We start from the raw sequence: 23246 nt of genomic DNA, 5'->3' as shown, positions 1-23246 counted from the left end.
AACAGGATTCCTTCTTTGTAGTTATCTGTCTGTGGATGCATGTCCTTTGAAGACATGCACAGAACACTGCAGTTACAGAATTTCCCTCAATATCTGCACGCATTGGGGCTACAGAGCAGAAAGACATGAGCTCTCCCCTCAGTGAGTTCAGACTCTCTCTAGAAGCCAGACTCACATATAATTAACCCCAGAACAATGTGTTGTTATATTAATAGCCCGAAGAAGGTGCTATGGTATTACAGAGAGGGAAGAATGAATTCTGCCTGAGCCTTCAGGAAGGCTTCCCAGAAGAGGTGACATTTGAGCTAAGCCTTGAAAGATGAGTAGATTTTTCTGTCCAGGTAGATAGCAAAAGAATATGAGGCAAGTAGGTTAAGGCAGGGGCAGTGAAAACTTCATGAGACTCTCCCAGGGAGAGGAAAGGAAGTATCTAATTGAGTTTTATGCCATAGAGCATTCATAAAAAATAGGTAAGTCTTACATTAGGATCCACTGTAGAAAGAATCAACCTGAGAAAGCAGATATGTGACTTGAATTCTCCGGGGGCAAGAGGAGATCTCTGATTTATGAAACCAAGAAGTGTTCCTTTGGAAAAACAGAACCTCTGGTTTGCTGCCTATTCTCCAATGGCTAAAGGGCTACCAGGCTTCCCGATCAATGTCAGGCATAAAGTGCCTGGATGGAACTGAGGTTTGCTAGCCCTTCTTGTACTTCCTGTCAGTGCACAGAGCAGAACTCTCCTTCGTTGTCTGAAAACTCATGATTTAAGCTCCTGACTTACAATCCCCTCCCAAGTCTCCTGGAATGGCCCCTATCTGTTACTGGGTTGCCCAGCACCCACTTCATCTTTCTGCTAACAAGTAGCTGTGTCAGGTCCTTCTCTCTTCTATTCTTAGAAAACAGAAAGACATTTTGGTCACATACAGTATGCTGTATTTGTAGCCACTTTGCCCCCTTAAGAGTACATTTCAAAAATTAAAGCATAAATCAAAGGTGAGGTGAGGTGAGGGTGAGAGAGAGAGAGAAAGAGAGAGAGAGAGAGAGAGAGAGAGAGAGAGAGAGAGAGAGAGAGAGAGAGAGAGTTTGTTATGAGGTACCTCTTCCCTGCTTGCTTCAGCATCAATTAGTAAATGATATGAAATCCCCAAGTCAATCTGACTGCTTCACGGTAACATGATTACCTGCTTAATACAATTAAAGAAAAACCACTAAATTACACAATACATATGTGTGGAATTTCAAGTATCTTTGCAATTACTAGTGGGATTTAAAAAGAAATGCTCTACTGTTTAGAACTCGTATGGATATTAGTCTAATCATATATTTATAATATTGTTTCATATTTCAAAGTAGTTTGCACATTCAACCCAAAATTCTTGTAGGAAAAGTTATCCTCTCATTTTATGTTAACATTATATGTTCCCATTTTGCTCCTTTAGTAATTTTGAAACATCTTTCATTTATACCTAAACCAGGAAGACGTCAGAGGTAGTACTCAGACTAGAGTCACATTTACTTACAGTCAACTAACTGCACATCAATTCATAGATAAATGTATATATCAAGATTAAACCTATAGATTTCAAACATACATTTGGATGTGGTAATTCACTAAAGAAGCTTTTACATGCAATATTTTCATTTTTCTTTCTCCAGATTGTACCAATGTTATTAAACTCAAGATCCTGAAATTATGGTACTAATTGAAAGCTAAACAATACTCAGTTTGAAAATTCATCACTATATTAAATGAAAAAATGACTTCATTCATAAGTATTTTACTCTTAGGCAGTTGTGATTATAGGTAACTTTACTGCTTCTGACACTACAGACTGAATAAAGTACAAGTTTCTTACAATTGAATATTTGTCTACTGAAAAGGACAAGTAATTATCATTATTAAAAATGATACAAAAGTATCTACTAACAAGTAACAGTAAAAATAATAGAAAGAATAGACATATAATTGATTCATTAAATATCTACTTCCTACATACTCTCCCAGATACTTTGCTCTGCCCATTTATATATTATTTCCTGAAAAGAAAAGTATGCTGAAGATCATCATCTGTGTAAAGTTTATCTGTAAATTCCCTTTGCATAAAGTTAATCTATAAACACAGAACAATGAGAGTTGTTTGACCTTGGGATGAAGGTATGATTATCTACACTTGACTGAAAATAGAACAATCCTCTCATGCAGATCTCTGGGAATCTTTTGACAATATCAAGTGCTTTTAAGTTCTACTTTGGTTATGGGTTCCGAACTGGGGGCAATTTTGTTTCCACAGGATATCTGGCAATGTCTGGAGACACTGTCATTTCTCGGGGGAGGGTGCTACTGGCATCTAGTGGGCAGAGACTAAGAATGCTACTAAACATCCTACAAATCACAGGACAGTCATATACACCCAAGAAAGACTTATCCCGCTCAAAATGTTAATCATCAGAGTTTGAGAAATCCTGGTCAAAATATATTGAGGATCCAGGCACAACATCAATATTATTATCCTGTTTTTTTCACAGATGCAGCTGGCAGCAATTCCAGGTAAGGAGTGAAAGTGGGACCTTAATAATTGATATTTTAACTTCCCTTCCTCCCTCAGCCCCACTCTACTGTATAGTCATTACATCTGAATCCAAGGACCAGTGACAAGTTCTAGAAACAGAGGTGCTAAAAACCTCTGGAAACATAAAAATCATAGCAATATTTAAAGTTATCTTTTTAAAAGTTTATACTGAGTTCATCAATCCCAAGTCAACTGAAAATTATACAAATTCCTATAACTGGTACCTTCAGGCTAAAAAAAAAAAAAAGCAATTGAGAAAACAAATATTGGTTATAAAATAACAGCACCGTTATAGAATGTTCTTACAATTGTTTAGATAGTTAAGTAACCACATAGATCAAAATCTTAAAAAGTCTAGATTACTGTGTGCTGAAGTATTTGGTATAAGAAATACTGTGCAATGTAAGTGGCCAAAGCTAAGTTTTACACACGTCTAATGTCTTCTCTTAGGGCTTCAAATACAGTCTCAGATTTGCCAGGATCACCCCTGCAATACCAAATTTGTACTTGGAACACTGGGGACTAAACTTATGGTCCCCAGTCTAAGTCCCCAAAAGGACTTTCAGCTCTAAAAATCTCTAGAATATTTTGGTTAATCTAGTGGAGGATATACAATCATAATAGCTAAAACTTATATCAGACACAATTCTAAATGCTTAAATATATTTATATTTTGAATTCTCATAAGAACCCCATGTGTATTTTCTATTACACATGAGAAAACTGAAGCAAAACCAGTGTAAGTAACGTGCTTATCATTACAGAGTGGTTAGTGTCAGATAGGGGGCTCCAACCCAAGCAGCACGGCTCCATATTCTTAGCACTTAGTCATTATGCTATAAAAATAAATGGGATATTCAGATTTCAAGTGCTATAAAATACCCATCTCTCCAGACATTTCCAGGATCCTTGGCTTACCTACTACATCAGTGACTTCCCAATGGTCATGTGGGATATAAATACATTTCTACATCAGTGCACACGTATGTATAAGTTGAGCCTGAATTTGGAGCTGCAGTTCTACTGAATTAATACCAGAAATTCCTGAGGTTGTTCTTAAGGTTGTCTTGCCTTCCAATGATCACAGTTATTACCACTATTCCCAATCTCATGGCAAAGAATAGCCAGTGTCACCATCTCTGCTCTCATCCCCATTTACTTTAGGCATCATTAAACAAGGTCATTGGTGCCAATTCAATGCCAACAGGAATCCCCAATTTGGGGTGTAGTGAAGAAGGAAACTCTGTTCGGTGCAAACGACTCAATTGTGATACAGTACAGCTGTGGAGTAGTTCAACTGTTGTGCTAACACTCAGTTATAAAACTGCATGGCTGGGGAACAGCACTGCTGAGAGGCAGCTCTGGGGCAAGGCCCCTCTCTAAAGTATACAGCTTCCCTCTACTCCAGTGAGACATCTTCGGTGTGTTTCAGTTTCTGGGAAGGGGGTGGAAGATAGGAAGTCAGTCTTCAGTACTTGGTGGGAAGGAAAACTGTGCTCTCAGAGCCAGAGCAGAACTGAGGTATATAGAAGTCCCTGCCCCTGGACCCTGATTGGCCCATCCTCATACAAATGAGGACTCCAAATCCTCACTGATTTGTCCAAAAAACACTGCCCTGATTGGTTAGAATGAGGCACTGTGATTGGTTGGCAAAGAAGCTAATGAAGATATAATTGTACAGCTCTGATTGGACAGGGAAAGTCTCAGTTGTGTTGCAATTCTAAGAACTAATGCCTTTGTAAGGGTTGTGGGGCTCGAGAAGGCAAGAAGACAGTGCAGGCAGGCAGTTCAGTGGAGGAGTCAGGCAGCTTAGTGCAGGCTTCTCCCTGCAGAACGATTTAGAAAGGGCTGCTAGGCTCTGCACTTAAATCTGATCCCAGTTAGCCACAGGAGCCCTCCTTAGTAGGTATCTTTTTTTCCCAGGGTCAACGGCTTTCACTCAACAGGAATTTACTTACCCCTGCTTACTGGAGATATTGAAATGACAAATATTGGTAATCACTTCAGTAAATTCTCAGTCTAGAGCAAGATTTGATCTCATGTAACCTGTTACATTTCAATGTGGCAAGTGCTATGCTAAAGGTAGAAATTGTGAGCTTTGCAGTAAACAGAACAGAAACATCCAATTCAGCCTCTGGAGTTCAGAAGAACTTACCAGAGAAGTTAACATTTGGTATCTTGAGTCATGAAAAGGAATTAGGAAAGGAAGTTTCAGGGGCAGAGAAGAGATGTCTTCCAGACAGAAAGAATCACATGCACAAAGAAATGAAATGGACATGGCCAGGCTGTGTTTGAGAAATGCATATTCCATACAGCTAGAGAATCGATTTCCTGTGAGGGGGTGGTGAGAGATGAGAATGGCCACCTGAGCAAGGTTCTCTGCATGAAGATCCCTTTACTTTCTTTGACAAGAATTTTGGAATTTGTCCTACAGACAAGAGGAAAGTTTTTTTTTTTTTTTAAATATATTTTATTGATTTTTTACAGAGAGGAAGGGAGAGAGATAGAAAGTTAGAAACATCGATGAGAGAGAAACATCAATCAGCCGCCTCCTGCACACCCCCTACTGGGGATGTGCCTGCAACCAAGGTACATGCCCTTGACCGGAATCGAACCCGGGACCCTTCAGTCTGAAGGCCGACGCTCTATCCACCGAGCCAAACCGGCTAGGGCCAAGAGGAAAGTTTTAAAAGAATTTTAAACCAAGGTAAAAATTGTGAACAAATGTGGTTGAACATCCTGGGGATAGGAAGGGGAGAGTCTTAGAAATTCACTATGTTAACCATTCCTTGCAAACGGTATATGCCAAGAAAAACTAAACCTTATTATAATAAGAAACTAAAAGCCCTAATGTCTTCAAAATTATGCAGAGTGGGGGGGAAAAAACTATTCAACTCACTTTAATTGTTGTATGTCTTCAGCAACACTGATAATGAAAAGGCATTTAAAAATCATTTATGTGTACCCAGAACTTTTCTAAGTATTTTCTTGAATGAAGCCCAAAAACTAAAGGCAACAATTCAGGAAATAAAACAGACCTAAATTTTAAAATCTTCTTGGGTCAACTAAGCAAAATAAAACAGGAGCATCATCTTAACACCTGAAAGTTCATGTGAAACATTTTGGAAGTACTGCTGTTCTTCACAGACTTATTGAGATTTGCATTCTTTAAGTGACCTACTAGAAGCAAAGTCTGATATCTGTGTAAGTTTGAGATTACTGAAAACCTCCAAAAGGACATTTGAACATGGCTCACCAATCTTGTGATTAAATTTAGCTAGAATTACTAGTCATTATCACCCATTTGCATTAAATTTGGCTAGAATCACTAGAGTCATATTCATGAATAGACATTTGCATTAAAATATAAAATTTTAAATAAAAAGAATTAGCTAATTCAGAGACCTGTTGACTCCCCTAGTCATCATCACTTTCAACATACTGGCAACACTAAGGTAGAAATATTCAGTCTCTTAGAACATTCAGGTGTTTTCAAATCCTTTAACAGTAGGGAGTTCAGAATCAGAGGTGAAATGTAATGAACAGATAGTCCCTCTGGGTATATGCAGAGGTCTGTAAATTGTGTATATGACCTTGCATAGAATAAGCTCTCCTAGTATGTGGTACACCTACTTGATTAGGGATAGAATTGCAAATTTAATGCTATTGATTTTGTGAGTAGCATTAAACTTAATGGCATTCAAATGTAAATTTTTATCATTTCATTGTGGTCTTTCACAAGAAACATCACTTTCAGTTTAAAAAGAAATGAGGAAAGAAAAACAGAAAAAAGGATCAATAATTCACATTAAAATTTAAGGTCAGTTCAATTTATGCTACTGCTGATGTTTTTCTTTAAAGGAAAAAAAGGTGCTCTAATAATACAAATCTTTGTGCGTACAAATTCTATGTACCTCCATCAGACCTATTACTCTAGGTGGGAAACCTTTTAACTATTATTTATTTTTCAGTACTAAACTGAAATAAAGTTACAGACCGGTTAATAAGAATATCCAAGTTATACTAGCATGGACAGACATATCTTTTGCCTATGTCATTACATTGAAGATATTTTGTGGTATTTGAGAGATGTCTTTTGTTCTGTTTTATTTCTGTTTTTGTTTTGTTTTAGTTTTGTTTTGTTTTAGTGGATGGCACACTAACATACTAGAGCAGGTTCTCTGATCTGGCCACTTGCGTCAGAAGACTTGTTCACGTTTCCGGTGATAGTTCACACACCGAAGACCCTCACAGAGACTTTGGGAGGCTGCAATGATCAGAAGGCAGAGTTGGTGAGTGATCTGAAGGCCACCACGTCCTGAGCAATGGATATTTCCGGTGAATATATCTAGAACAGTGGATACCAGTATTTCTCTAGTGGGCAGCAAGTCAGTTTTCACTTGAATAAAAGCGTATGTGGTTGAATAAATAAGTGAAAAATGAAAACCACTGCTTCAGTGAAAAAAAAAAGACATTAACGTTTTAAAACAAGATTAATAATGACAATACAAAAGTGTTTACCTAGAGAAAACTTTAAAACTGCAAAGTCTGCTATCTGTGTAAGTTGAAAATATTTCCAAAATATGAATGACCCTATTATAATTTAAATTTGCCTCTAGTAACTCATGATGCAGTCTTTATTAATTGGTTCAATATAAATGTGTAGATTTGAGAATCGTAATCAGCATTCAGGCTTAAAAACAAACAAAACAAAAAAAAAAAAACTACCCTGTAAGACTAATTACATCTAACCAATAGATAAGGCTTGAAAAGGGAAATTCTACATGTGAGTTAAATATTAAAAAGCTCTAGTAATAAGTTCTTGATGTTTGGGAAGCATTCCAGAGTAAGTTTCCCCAAATTAAAGTCATTTGCCACCAATCTTCATGATTTTGGCTATTTCAGCCAAGCACTTGTTCACTGTTATTTAATATGTTTCTTTAAATAGGTGCTTTTTAAAATTATTTTTACTTCAATACTTTTTTGGCCTTGTCTTAAACAATATTTTCCAGGAAAGTATATGCTTAAAATGAAATTTAACACATTTTTCTAATGTGCTTAGAAATAAATACATAACTAATAATATAAAAATAAAATGTTTGTTTGAGTACCACCTAAAATGAACTCATATATGATTGGTGGGAGCAACTGCCTAGCACACTGCTTCAGGATAAGGGATCTGGGGTCAGACTACAGAGTTGGGATCCTGGTTCCATTCCACTGCATGCCTTGGTCTCAGTTTCCTCATCTGTAAAATGGGAATAATTAAAGTACCTAATTTATTACATAGTTGAGTAGATTAGCTAATCCACATAAACACTCTGAAGTATTTTGCATGAAGTAAATCCTAAGTAAAAGTCAGCTATGATTTGATGATGAGAATGATGATTAAGCAGAAAAACTGCAACTATACAAAAACCAAACTGGAAATTTTTATTTTAAAATATATTTTAAGATATAAATATATGTAAGAAAATATACTTCAGATATGAAATTTCAAGATGGCTATTTTATATTGGCTTAATAAAACTTCACTTTGAAAGTACTAGTATTCCAATGTGATCATAGCAATTTCAAGTTTAAGTTTACCTAAAAATTTCAATCTAAAAAAATGTACCTGTGATGAAATAATATTAAAAAATCCTAACATGAAAATACATCCTTTGTTCATACATTAAAATATATTCACCACTGTACATAAATATAAGCTTTAAAATGTGACTATTTTGTATTAAAATGTTTCATATGGGGAAAATTTAGAATTTCTGGCATTTTAATATGGTGTTATTCTTCATCAGCCATGCACTGAAATCTCAGGGTGAGGAAAGGGCCAGACCAATGCTGAAAGGTTTCAAATATCAAACTGTACTATTATGTCAGTGCCCTAAGATCAATTAGCACCTTTCAATGACAGAAAAGGTTACCCTGAGACTCAGAGGTTCGCTCTCTGAAACTGTTTTAAACACCATATAAATGTGGTTTTGATAACTTAAAATGGTTTCTATTTTTAAATTAATCTGTTTCATCTCTTTTCCTGAAAGAGGGAAAAGAGTTGGGGAAATAAGAAAAGTGCTATTCATTTTCAGTACTTCTCTCCTAGTGAAAACAGGGATGGGGACATGATAAGAACCGCCAAACTTTCAAGAGCAAAATGGTGTATCATGAAGGCTTATTATATTAATGTGCAGGGCCCCATGTAAAGCTAGGTGACAGTAATGTTTACAAAGTCTTCAAACTCAAAAGCAAACGAACGTGCTTGTTCTGCTTTTGAATATGTGATTCTTCCACTTGAGTTCAAGCTCAATGACACCAAGTTTGGCTCCACATACCATTTAATGAATATTCAGTGCCCTCCACATTAAAACACATCTAACTGCAAAATGCAGTATTGCAGATACTGTAATTAAATACACATCGCATCTCACCCATTTCTAGAACAAATGCCTGAAAGAGCGTGTTATTTCTTAGTTCACTGGGAAAAATTCACGAGAGAAGCAGGTACGCTGCAACTTCATCCCATTCCTCCTTGGTGTTGATTTCATTCACCTAGTAACCATTGTAATAAAATCCCCAACTGTACTTCTGAATACAGTTAGTTTAAGATACTCTACAGGGAGACGTATTATAAGAGTTTAGAATATGTAAGAATAATATCAATTTGTAAAAGAAACTGTCATGATTATGTTCTCAGTGAAAAAATAAGGCGTTTGGTAGTTTGTTTAGCTCTTCAATGAGAGGATTCAAAACGTCTTCTACTTTTGATAGCACGCTTTTCTGTTTGTTTCTTAAATGAGTGATCTGAAATATTTACAACCAGACAGTACCTAATTTTAGGTTTTAAGTGCTTTAACAGCTCCATGAAATATGATCAGCAGCTGCAATACAGAACTATGGTGAATAAACTCCTCAGAAAGGGGGGCCTGTTTTTACTGACTGTTCAGTGTTCCTGCATTTACCTCCGAGAAGGGGGAAAAATGATAATGAGAAAACATAATAACTACTTGCACTCTTGAATTACTTAACACTTCACTAAGTCTTAAAAAGGATTATCTCCCCTCTTCTTGAATTCTGCATAAAAAGTTCTATTGGGTGAAGTAAGTTTAATTTTATTATTTGAGGGTTAGTGAACTTTCCAACCTCCTAACTTTTCATAACAATAGTTATGTGGTTGTGTGTGGGGTTGTTTTTTTTTTTTTTTTTACCATTCTAACTTTCTAAAACTTCTGAATAATTCAATTCCAATGCATAAATTTTTTAAAAATGAAATACCAAGCCACACAAATATATTTTTAGATATGGCATCAGCCATTTAGAGCTTGCAACAGAGATTGAAAACATGAAACTGGACACTCTATTTCTCGTGGCTATATAAAATTTATTTACACCCCAAATCACAATATAAATAAAAAAAAAGAAACTCTTAGATATGGAGAACTTGTTTTTCTTTTTACTTTAACTCAAAGAGGTTTTTTTAAAGAAAAAAAATTATAGCAAAATGGAAAACTCACCTTGCAGACTCCCTCAAAAAAGAAACTTTTATGCAGACAAATTTTTCAACTAGCTTCTACAAATCCTCTAGAATTCAGTATCTGTATTTTTAATAAGAATAATAATTGTTCTTGAACCAATTTTTATACAAACCTTGAGTTTTTTAATTTTTAAAATTGAACATATTATTTAAAATACATATTAACTATTAATATATACAAATACATAAAACTTTTCATTTTGTACAGGAGAAATTAAGTTTCTAATATCCAATAAAATAAATATTTACTAATAAAGATAATCAAGGTTTTTTTTATTTCAGTTGTTTAAGAAATAACCTCTAATTATGATGGCCTTAAAATGTTGAAGCATATCATTTTCAGGAATTTGACAAAGGAAAACAGGCTTTTGAAAAGCACATTGATTTTAGACCCTCACTTGTTATGAAAGACAAGGCTACAACCCTTAATAATAATTTAAAAAAAAGGGAACAGTTTCTAGATAATCTAATTATGTTATTTTGAAAGCTGTAACTGTCAAAGGTTTTTACTATCTTGTGCAGTCATTTCTAAAGGTTGGTTTAACTTTGAATGACTTACAACTTTTAATCAGGTGGAACAAGCTATTTTATGGTTTATAATAACAATAAAATTGGATGCAGTTATATCTGCGTTTGGTATTGTTGCCATAAAAATTAGACTCTGGCAGTCTAGCCCCACACAGAACAGTTTGTCTCTTGTTACTACTGCTACCTATTTCTTGAGATAGTGATTTTTTTTAAATACACAAATGCAGTCCTAAAATGCAGTCCTAAAATGCACCATACCACGTATCCAGTATTTTGTTTTAGTATTCTTCCCCTCCACACCCTTTCCTACTTTTTGGTTGTCCGGCTTATTATAAACTGTCCAGAAATATTTTAAAATAAAATAAAATAAAACAATGTTTCTGCTTGGGAAGCTCCACCCGGAAAAAAAAAAAAAAAAAGGTCCAATCCTTGTCCTGAGGAGGTTTTAAAAACGCAACAAAGACAACCCAACAAAGAAAAAACCGTCGTCAACTTGCAGTACTGTCAGTCACCTACGCCCAAAGGAAACTTCAGAAGCTGTTGAAGGGGAGCCCGTGGTTGCTAAAACGCTCCTAAGACTCCCCACCTAAATCCCGCAGGAGCCCGCGCTGAAGCTGACAAGCGCCCGAGGGTGCAAGAAGTGGCTGCTGATGGGGAGAGGAACAAAATGCCATATTCGAGAAGATACATTTCGCTTCGTCAGTTACGTTGATCCCAGGGTGCCAAGCCAAAAGGGGTAAGGGAGAAAGAAAACTGTTAAGTATGAGCTCTTAATGTGAAACCTAACCTGTTGGTTCTCTTAGGTATCAGATTTTGGAAGTGTCTGTAATGACAGCCAGGAAAGCAAATTAATGGCCAACAGCCCACTGGGTTTGAACACGAGACTCCTATTACCTCCTCACAGATCAAGTACACAAGACACACGCACACGGAGGTGCTCCACGTGGAACTGCTCTGAAACCAAAACACACGCCCCTTCCCTCTTCCGCACCTGGGCAGAAAGGGCCTAAGGACCCGCACCTTCCTCCACTGCCTCCGGCTACGATTCAGGAACGACTGCCCGCTCCGCAGTGCCGGGGAGAGGGCAGGCAAGACCGTCTCCAAACAACCCCCTCACCCCCCCACACACACACACACACACTCACCCAAAGCACAAGCCCCCCTAGTCTTCAAGGGAAGGGGGCAGAGAGGGGAGACACCGCCACCCCAACTAGGGAAGAGATGACAAAAATTTCGCCACCGCTCTCTCTGCCAAGGGACTGGGTCGGAAAATTCCCTAATAGCTCCAAGCTGTTGCGAATAACGTGTGCAAAGAAAGAAACATCTTTAAAGTGCTACCAAACGAAAGTTCCGGCTGCGGTGGGGCATGAAATAAAACAATCACGCACATGGTCTACTTCCAAATCCCGCTCAACGATGTGAAAACCGGGAGCCGGTTCCAGTCTCACAATCACCCCCCGAACCACAAGGCTTGGAAACGAGAGGAAACCTGCTCCCCCAGCCAGGTCCCTTGGTTTGGAGAAGTTATAATCCCTCCGTGGCATCCGCGTCCCGAGCCAATGAACGCGACTCCTCTGACAAGACAAGGCGCCTGTAATTTCCCGGACCCTGGCGAACTGCGGGGGATGTTGTGACCACGCCGCACAAAAACTGTTCACGGGGGATGGCCGCGCTTCCCAAGCCCGGTTCGTGCCTGGAGAGTAGAGCCACAAGCACTGAACGTACACAGGAGGCGCCCAGCAGCGTGAAAACCCCAGGCGTCCGGGGCCTTCCCCGGACCTGGGTCAGCATCCTTGCGCCACACGGATCTAGGGGGTCATCCCGAAGTCATAAATGTCTCAGGGTGGAGGGGAGACCCAGAGAAGCGCGTCTCTGCGAGGCAGGGCGAAGTGCAGGTAGGGCGCGGCGCGCTGGGTGCTGCACGGGCTCCAACGCGCCCGCAAGCGGCAGGAAGGCTCAGCCCGGCCTTTCGGGGCGCGGGGGCTGACTCCAGCACAGAATGCAACGCTGAAGTCCGAGCGGCCAGGGCCCTCCGGGGTGCGGCACTCAGCCTCTGAGCGCCCGCGGGGACCCTGATGCCTGCGGGGACCCTGGCGCCCGCACTGTCCCGCTCCGCGCCCTCTGTCCCCAGGGCCCGCGCACTTCCCCCCCGTAGAGTTGACGGGCCCCTTAAACCTGAACCCCCAGCGGGCGAGGCCCAGGACGGGGGTCGAAAGAAGGGGCACTCACCTCCTGCCGCCCTGATCGCCTCGGGATCCTGAAGTTCAAGTGTCTGTCCCAGCAGCGGATCCGTGGGTCCGTATTTAGGTATTTATTGTCGTTCTTTCCAGTGTCGAAGTTTCCCCTTCGCGCTGTGCCTCTGGTGAAAACAGGACATCCCCTTCGGTCACCCCCCTCCAACAAATAGCGTACACAAGTAGGGGAGAAACGGGGCGGGGGACCCGCCGGCTCTGAGGGGGAGGAGGAAAGGAGAGGAGCCAAAACTCTGGACTGACGACAAGGGGGGAAAAAAGTGGAAGAAAAGAAAAAGACCAGGCGCGCCCAGCCACCACAGTCGTCACTCCCCAGCGTTTCCCAAAGCTCTGTCCCCCTCTGAAAGGGGAGCGACAACTTCACGTGGACAGACTCGAAGTTTTGCGCGGAAGCCGAGAGCGGCGGAGCGTGCGCCGTGCCGCGGGCAGCCTCGCACTTGCGCGCGGGGTTGGGGGCGGGGGACTCCGCCGCCCGCGCCCGCGGCCACTGGAGGCTGCAGGAGGCCTGGAGGCAGGCAGCGAGGGCCCGCGGTGCGAGGAGAACTGCCTCTTTTTTATTCGATCTCGGATGACGAGTGCCTGTTGTCATCGTTTGCGGTCCTGCGTGGGGAACCGCTCGGGACCCTGGGCGTCCCCGGTGGCGCCGCGGTAATCTCCACGCTCCCAGCGCCGTCCCCACCCCGCCCCCAACTGTCCAGGCACCGCCGGCCTCTGCGACCTCCAGGTGGAGGGGAGGGACCCACGACCGCACTCCCCTACCCGGACCAGGGAACTGCTGTCTGTCCCCACCTGCTTCTGCGGGGCAGTCACCGAATCGCCTCTAATTTTGCCAATGCCCTGTCCCCTGGTGTAGGCCACTGCGGACGTCCTGATGGACTCCTTTCCACTTACCCAGGGGTGGAGACAGAGGGACTTCGCCTACTCGCAACCACGTAAAATAAAAAACGAACCCACGCCTGCCTGGGGAGCTTTTACTGAAGGGAAGAAATGCCCTTTTTCGTGAAGGTGTATGCTAGGAACGAGTGAGCAGTCTGGGGATAGGCTGTGCTGGGAAGGGCCTGGGCCCTTTCCAGCGCTGGGCCCAGGTATAGGCATCCCTCCCAGACGCCCAAAGGTCAGGCAGCGACGACTGACTTCCAAGGCAGCGTCAGAGCTTCCCCAGGCACATTGCTGAAGTGACATTTCATGCCTAAGCCTTCTCTGCGCATGTATTATGCACCCACATAGGATTGCACACGTGTTTATCACAGCCAGAGCCTGAAGCAAAGTGGACAATAAACAATACATACATTTTGCATCCATTTAATCACCTCTTCCTAAAACCTATTGTCTATCTCCGGAGCATCTTCTTTGTCACATCAATTATGTGTTTTCGGGTATTGAGAACTTACTGAGCGGCCATGGCCATCAGTCTTTATACTGGCCACTTGTACTGTGAGTTCATTTAATTACTTGTACTGTGACTTCATTACTCTACAATGATTATTTAAACCAGTATAAGAGCTAAGTAAACTGAGGCCCAAAGAAACCTAAATAACTTTCCCAGGGACAAACCCAGTGGTCTCTAACCACATAGCTATAATTCAACTAGCAGCCTCCCCCACCACACACACACACTGTCTTAGATGTGGCCTGAAAAATTACAAGTTAATTGGTATACATTACTCCCATTCAAAAAATATTTAGTTGTAATACATGGTCAACTAAATTATATTCTGTAAAAAGTTCAGGAAAAGATTTCCCCTCCACTTCAGTTTGGTTTTATGCAACGGATACTGTCAAATTCAAAAGCAAAAACAATATTGAGTATTTGTAGTTACAATTTATTTTTTAATTAGTAGGGTGTTATCTAAAATTATTAACAGGTGATGTCAAAGGTAAGGTTGTAAATTTAAACTGATAAAGGTATTTATTGCTTATCTCACCACTCACTGGGGGTCCTTCCCTGCAGATTAATTGGGGGGTGGGGGGGTGGGATTAGTCACTTGCCAAGTATAATGTTCCCTTTCCTGGTTCTCAAGGAAGAAAGGGTTCTGGTGGTGGATTTGGTGCAAAAAGGATTTGGAGCATGGTCTAGACTAGAGAACATTCTGGCCTAAACAAGATTGGTTAATATACACTTAACACAGCAATATCAATGGGCAGATTTAAATAACTTTGCAGATTATTTCCCCCCATTTTACAGGAGAGTAAAGTAAGGGCTCATAATTTTTTGCAACTTTCTAATAAATGACAGACCTAAGATCCAAACTACTCTGTGTATAACCCCAAAGACCACTCTTAGCCATTGTGATGTAATAGTAGTCAGAAAATTAGTAATTATTTTCAGAACAGCATACGTATGTGTTACAGGCAAAATATTCCATTTAAATGTTTTGTGACTTATTCAGTGTCTAGAAATTCTCGGTAGCTATAGCAAATATCCTGTGAAAATGAAGTACAAAGCTGAATTTAATATTCTCAGAAGGCCACAAAATTTTGAATTTCATTTTGTTATAGAATCTTAAATGACCTCTCAATAAAGGTGCAGAGATGCATAATTTGGATAAAATAAAAATTCAAACTTTGGTACAGCATATTGTTCACATAAATATAATTGTTTAGCATGTTTCTTTACTCCCTACTACAATCAAATTCTCAGCAATATTGACTTTATTTTCAAGTTACTTTGCTCCCACATAGTTTTTTTCTGTATCTACATAAGAATATGTTTATAGAAGTTATCCAAAAAAACACAGAACTATAGCACAATATTAGTCATTCAACTTCTTATTACTACCTTCTAATCTATCTAGTCTTATCTATACTAATAAAAGAGAAAGATGCAAATTGACCGTACTTAAGCAATGCCCACAAGCCAATCAGGAATGAGTATGCAAATTAACCCAACAAAGATGGAAGGTTAATTTGCATACACAGGCGCCAAGCAGCCGGGGTTGGGACGCTTGCGTCATCGCCATGGTGACAACGCAGGCATTCCGCACCGCCCCAGCTGCTCTGGGCCTCTGTACAGCATGGGAAGGCAGAAAGGTGGCTCCGGGCTGGAGCAAAGGCAGTGCTGGCAGCCAGGGGAAGGAAGGCCCATTCTTGCATGAATCTTGGTGCATCGGTGCATCAGGCTTCTAGTATATGTATATATATATATATATATATATATATATACACACACACACACACACACACACACACACACACACTAGAGGCTCGGTGCACGAATTTGTGCACAGGTGGGGTCTGGCCAGGCTGGCTGTGGGGAGGGATGCGGGAGGTTTGTGGGCCGACCCCACCCCCTGGTCAAATTCCCAGTGGTCAAACGCCTGGTCGAGGGGACAATTTGCATATTATCCTTTTATTATAAAGGATATTACATGGATACCACTAGGAGGGATATAAAATGTCACATTTTCAGTCCACATTGAGATAAGTTGAATGTAGTAAACAAAGAATTGTAAGGTTATTGCTTATTTAAATAATGCATTATTTACAATATTTCTACTGAGTGCCAGTTTCATAATTATTGCCGTATCACCTATAATGTTATTGACTTTAAATAATATTTTTCTTTAAATAAGCTATTAAATATATTGTCTGATAAAGGAAACTTTTTATCATCACCATCAATGGAAAACCAATGTAATTAACCGTGAGTTCATGATGACCTTGCAAATGAATCTATATTATGGAAATAAATATCATTTATCCTGTACCACTTAAAATTATCTTACACACCAGTTTGAGAAACACTAGCTTAAAGAATTACATTTCTTATGTCCCTTACACTCTCCAAACATATTTTTAAGCTTTCCCTTTCCATTACTGTAGAGAAATGTTGAGTCCAAGATACTTTTAGGTACTACTTTTTACATTCTATTATTCAATTATTGATTTTCCTGCCTAAAATTTTCCTGCACGTGACATTGAAGTGTCTTTTTATATTTTATGGTTTTGCTTACTATCTTACCTGTAGTAAAATTCAAATAATTCATAAGCACCTAATTAAAAACCAAATTACTCTCCTGAGAGACTATATCAGTTACCCATCACCTTTCCTCTCCCTCCACTTTCTCCCAACATATGCTTTATCTTAGGCCTTAACCACTGAAAAAGAAACCACCCAACTGTTAACGTCATGAAGTGGCAGCATCTATTGGCCCAGTCTGGTACTGCAACAAAGTTCTACAAGGCAATGAAGAGGAGAGGCAAAAAGAGGAGAGCAATGGGAGAAGCTCAAAGCCTGAAAGGACATGTAGGGAAATTCCAAAGTCTGAAATCTGCAAGTGATTTAGAAACATTAGCAGGTCCTACATGACATGAATCAGTCCATCAGAATATCTGTAAATGTTCAACTTCATCTGAGAAAACACATTTGTTATGGGAAGAGAGAAAATATAATTTTATAGTGAAAATCAGTAGAAATATAAGATCCAGTTATTAGCAATTTCCTTAACCAACCCTTCTAGAGCAGTTATCATCTACTTTTTTTTTTCAAGTGTGCATGGCACCATTTTGGCATTGGGCTTTATATAAGTCAAATTACACAAAGCCCTCTAGGAGCTCATAAGCCAAAACGTAATTTTCATATTAATTTCATTTTAAAGTAACCTTAACAGAAAACAATTCCATCACTTTAATAAGAAAAAAACTTTAGGCTTAAGAAAAGGGAATGAGACACTACATTCACAAAAAAAAAAAAAAAAAAAAAAAGAAAAGAAAATAGAGGACTGAATGCTTGTAGAAATTTTCCAAAAATAGATCTCTTGAGTTGCTCCCAGTTGCTGTACCTTTGACCTCCAGTTGAAAGTATACACAGTTCTTAAAAAATAAAATCAATCAATTGTTTCTTAGTAAATTCTAAGCCAAACCCTTTGAGCTTTGAGAAAATGGACGTTTAGAGGCCAGCATTAATATGAACTAGATTTAAGACTGTTTTATTGGTCTTCTCTACCAATGACAGAACAATGAGGGTACATGATTGCCCAGGAATCTAAAATGCTGTGCTTCTTGCTTTCTAAAATCTATAGACACACTTTCTGAGTAATTTTGTGCAAACAGATCAAGCTTAAAATGGTTCTACTGAAAGGGAAGAAATCAGACCTGCAGGGGACCTGTTGGGTGGTTCTCTTCTGCTGGGCTCTCTGCTCCACTTCCTCATTCTTGGCAGAGTCTCTAAAGAAAAGGAAATGCACATTCTCTGGGAGATAACTTCATTGTATTTACTTTCAAATTCTCTCTTCAATTTCCCCCCCAAGTTAAATCCTTTTCCTACCATATTATTCAATTCTACTCTAGCTTTCATGTTTACACCCAACATTCAGATGTTTATAAACAGATATCATGCTCACTTTTAGTCATCTGTTAGCCACGTTAAACAAATGTAAGGCTTTTTAATCTTGTTTCAGATCAGTCTCTCCAAGCCCTTAATCATTCTTATTGCTTGTTTCTGAACTATTTCCAGTTTCCTAGATGTTCATTTTTGTTTAGAGGTATCCCACATTGAATGCATTGTTCCAGGTGTGGTCTCATTAGCATGCTAGAATGAGTCCCTTTTTCCCTGTTGTGGCATTAGGTTTTGGCTTCACTGCAAATTCCCACTAGCTCACATTACTTTCATATTTTAACAAACACACATGTAATTTTTTCTCTATTTTCAGTTCACGTAGTGTTTCTTCTGGCATACTATAACAATCCTGATTTCTCAAGTACTTCAAATGCACAGTTTCAAATGATAATTGTAGTCAAAATATGCACAATGTCACTTTGTTGTTCTTTTGATTTCTTTAGCTTATCAAAGAAATCATTTCAACATAGGAAATATCCAATTAATCTCTTTTTTATACAACTCTTTATTGTATATCCTTGTGATGTTTATCTGCTTATGAAAAAATGTCCACTGATTATAATTCAAAAGTCCCCAAATACACAATTCCATGATTGGTAGAAGGAGGAATTGTACTTTATGGAAGGAAAGTAAATTGATCTGACAACTTTAAAGCAGTGTATTTGACATGATTTACTCCAGTATTCATTTATTTTATAAAATTGCAAAGTTTTGAAGATTGCTAAATTTCAACAATCCATTTAGGTTGAATATTTTTGAGATAAAATATTATAATATGGAAAACTGTAACAAAAGCTTTGTTTGGGCCATTTCTTCCATTGTATTTTAGAGCACATTTAGAAACAATTTCTTTATACATTGTTTTTCAATTATAAAGTACTAGAGACCGGGTGCACAGATTCGTGCACATTGAAAGGAAATTAATTAGAAGGTGGCCGGTGGGGCGGAACTGGGCAAAATGGGCTGGACAGACCCTGGATCCAACCTCCCGCAGTCCCTCCCCAGCCAGTCCTCCCCCGCCGGCTGCACCTGCGGTGGCGCCAGGGCTCAAAGGGCGTCTGCGGATTGAGTGGGGTCCCTCAGGTAGGTGGGGTCCCTCAGCCTGGCCTGAGGGGATTGGGCCAAAACCAGCAGTCCGACATCGCCCTGAGGGGTCCCGGAGTGCAAGAGGGCACTCTGCAAAGTTGCTATGCTCAGCAGTTCCTACGTTGAGCGTCTGCACCACCAGAGCGTCTGCCCCCTGGTGGTCAGTGTGCATCATAGCTACCGTCCAGTTCTCTGGTCCTCTGGTAGTAATGGTCGCTTAAGCTTTTGTATATATAGATGTATTCTCAACACCCCCTTTAAGATGCATTATAATGGCTTTCCTGTTCACCTGATTTATTTATTCTACTACCAATCCTCTCAAACAGTTGTCAGTGTTCAATGCATCTATTACCAGACTCTACTAAATCCTAGAAATCTGACTTCTGCTCTCATTCTTTGGCTGAGACTGCTCTCTTTAAGACCATCAATGGTCTCCTAATGATCATTTCTTAGTCTTCTTCATTCTTGACTTCCAGGAAGCATTTGGTGTTACTGACAGCAGCCTTCTACTAACTCCGATTTGGATTTCCATGATTCGGTCTTTATCTTCTGATTGGGACTTCTCTAGTTCCTACAGAGCTTCCTCTTTTCTCTTAATTACCCTCAAACAGAGCATTAGACATTGGCTCTCTTCTCTTTCTTCACTATATGCTCTCCTTTTACAGTTTTATTCATTTCCATAATCTTTTCTGTTACCTCTAAATGGGTAATTTAAGGACATACATCTCCTTCCCAGAGGGCTGGGCATCCTCAACTGCTGGTCCTGTTGCATCTAAACATACTCAAAACTGAATGCATCATCCCATTCTCTCAGCCCTCCCACCAGCTCCTTCCTCTCCCTGACTTAGAATAAGTCAACAGGACAAGTTTGTCTTGAGTTGGCAGTATCACCTCATCTATCTTTCCTTTTTTTTTTTTTTTAATCATTGCTACCTCCCAGGAGGCACATCTTAACTGGCATCCCCTCCCCTAGGCTCTTTCTGCCAGTCCATTAGACAGAGATATGAGGTCTTTTTTCTCTAAAGTACCATTCTTCTCTCAGTTAAAAATCTCCAGTAGGTTCCAAATGTCTATTTAATCAAGTGTAAATTCCTTAACCCAGCAGTGATAACTGCCCAGAGCAGATGTGACAAACCAAAACCTGGCATCTTCCTTTCTCTCCCATGCACAGTACTTTGTATCCAACACTTCATAAACATTTACAAAAGGTGAGGGAGCTTAAATGAAGGATTAACAAATACTCTAGTAGTCTGATGGGGACCCTCCTCCTGTGATTTTAATTTGCTTAAAGTTGGGAATGCCAACTCACAGAGGTTCACTTTTGGACAATTTGATTTACCCTCTAAGTCCAAAACAGCTTCCATCCTTTGAATTCTACTAGATTGGGATCTATGCTGAACTATTTCAGCTTCATGACAATTTCCAAAGTGGTCTTTGAGTTTAAAAACACACAAACAGACAGAGATTGAGGCATGTGGCTCAGGAGGGGAGGCTGAGGGCAATCCATTGAGACAAGAAACTACATCCACAAGAGAGAAAGGGCTGGGTTAGAAAAATGCATGATGGGGATGGCTGCTCTTAGTCTTCTCTCTATTGGAACTGCCTCACATAGTGCTGGGAGATAATAAGCACTGTTATTGCACTGAGCTAAATGAACTGATCTGGTTGCACCCCTACTCACTTAATTTTAACTTAAAGTGAGCATAGATACCCCATCTGAAGCAAAGCGATGAGCCCACAAACCTTTATTTCAAGATGAAATGAGTTAGTGCACCTGTGAGACACCTTAGGGAGGCCTTTGCTCCCCAATTCTGCCTCATTTGAATATTTGAGTGGTTAAAACACACTGTAGCATTCTTTTCATTACCCTTCAAATCAAAGGCAAGTCTCAGTTGTAAGAAATGACCCTTTGTCCTCAGGGGAGCCAATAAAGAAGCTATTTTCATTTGAATGAAAAAAAAAAAATAGAAACCTATAAACACTTAATTTTCCTCCAAATTGGCCCTGTTGCCAAAACTTGTTAACTGCCAGGACTGATGCCACCTAGGACATCAATCCAGAGCGACTCAAGAACCTGGTGGCATTGCCTAGTTTTCATCCTGGGTTTCACATCAAATTCTTAAAACCCTCTTCTCTCAATGTCAAACCCTTGCCTAGTCCTTGCTTTGCAGACCTGTTCTTTGGTGAATGGCCCCACAGACAAACTCCTTACTGGAACTTTCTTCTCCCTTGGCTTCTGTGGGTCTATGCAGCCTCCGTCACCTCAACCTCCATAAAGGCTCCTGCATTATCCTTTCCTTGAATCCCCTCTGGCCACTTAAATGCAGACATTCCTTAGCATATGCTCTTCTCATTCAAACATGCTTATTCAGTATAAGGAGGTGCAGAGATGAACCAGGCACAGGCCCTTCCTCCAGAAAATTTCAGTCTAGAGTAGAAAATAGGGCATTTAAAAATAGTTATCACATGAGAGAGAAAGTGTCAAGCTCCTTAAAAGAAACATTGACAAACAGGCTATTTTAGATCAGAGCAGAGAGAGTTTGCTCCCAGCTAAGAGAATGAAGGAGTAGCATTTGGACATGGTCTTAGAGCATGAAGAGTGTTTATACCTAGGAATAGGTATAATTCAAGACAACAAAAACAGGAGCCATTGTTTTTTTTTTTCAGTCTCCTTCCTTACACTAGTATATACTCCTCTCCCTGTGTTCCCTTACCTATGGATGGCACCAATGCCCTCCCAGGACGTGGAAATGAGTCCTTCCATTCCTTAGTCCAGTGGTCGGCAAACAGCGGCTCGCGAGCCACATGCAGCTCTTTGGCCCCTTGAGTGTGGCTCTTCCACAAAATACCACGGCCTGGGCGAGTCTATTTTGAAGAAGTGGCATTAGAAGAAGTTTAAGTTTAAAAAATTTGGCTCTCAAAAGAAATTTCAATCCTTGTACTGTTGATATTTGGCTCTGTTGACTAACGAGTTTGCCGACCACTGCCTTAGTCCTATCCATCCAATCAATTGTGGAGTCCTATAGTTCCCACTTTGCTGTAAGCTTTGCTTTCTCCCTCCTTTGTATTTTTTGGGTGTGGGTGTGGGTGTGTGTGCGCGCGAGCACACTAATTTAATCTGGGTCTCATTTACTCTCACACAGACTATGTAAGTGGCTGCATAATTGGTTTTCCTATGTCTAATGCCTTGCCCCACTTCTCCCATTAGATTATTCACCTTACAACACATCTCTGTTCATGTCACTTCTTTATTTGGGGGGCAAGGCGGTTGCAAGGAATCTTGCAGAGCCTCTGATCTCTGGTCCCATCCTCTCTTTTCAACACTATGTCCTTCACTGTCAGCCACCTGGAGGATCTTTGGTTTTTCTTATGAACATCCTCCACAGTTGTATGTGTTTTAGGTGTGGATAAAAATCTACTTAGTATGATGATCACTGATAGCACATTTTATTCATCTTTTAATCCTCTTTGGTGCTTAATGTAGAATCTTTTATACAGAGTAGGCACTCTGTATAAACATGTTGAATAAACCAATAACTCTATATACTAGTACATACTATCTGAGCCCCCTTGCATTGCCTGTGCCTCATTGAAATATACCTTTGAATTAATTGATGTAACTATAATTTTTTTTTAAAAAAGACACAGCAAATCCTAATAATGATAATAAGCCAGTAGAAAGAGTTATTGCATCTACTTCATAGGCTGTTGCTGAGAATTAATTCATGGTATTACAAAGAAGCTTAATGTCATCAGAATAGGTTGTTTATATCTTGATGGCACTGAGAATTGTGTAACTCATCAAGTTTCTTTTTTTTCTTGCTGCTCAAAAGTTTAGAACCACATTATGGACTCATCCACAGCAAGGCTACTGTGGTTTGTCTTCTTGTATTAGCCTTAACCCTATACCACTTAGGGTCTCATCCTAGCTTGCTTCTTTCTCA

The 23246-nt window shown here is 39.9% G+C and overlaps 1 protein-coding gene across 3 annotated transcripts in view; it reads right to left on the bottom strand.

Annotated features, from left to right (window-relative positions):
* EYA4 (EYA transcriptional coactivator and phosphatase 4) overlaps nt 1-13227 on the bottom strand; it is a 239413-nt gene extending 226186 nt beyond the window's left edge. For 2 of the 3 annotated variants that reach the window (XM_080664650.1, XM_080664651.1), the window contains exon 1: nt 12856-13220. The gene's annotated coding sequence lies outside the window, so the exon portion shown is untranslated. Of the gene's footprint in view, nt 1-12855 lie in introns of all 3 variants that reach the window. The other variant, XM_080664649.1, reaches the window with a different exon arrangement.
* Between the last annotated feature and the right edge of the window lie 10019 nt (nt 13228-23246).

This window comes from Plecotus auritus, assembly GCF_963455305.1.
Source record: "Plecotus auritus genome assembly, chromosome: 4".
Taxonomy (NCBI): domain Eukaryota; kingdom Metazoa; phylum Chordata; class Mammalia; order Chiroptera; family Vespertilionidae; genus Plecotus; species Plecotus auritus.
The sequence above is the reverse complement of the archived record's forward strand: the minus strand, read 5'-3'. Positions and strand labels throughout refer to the sequence as shown.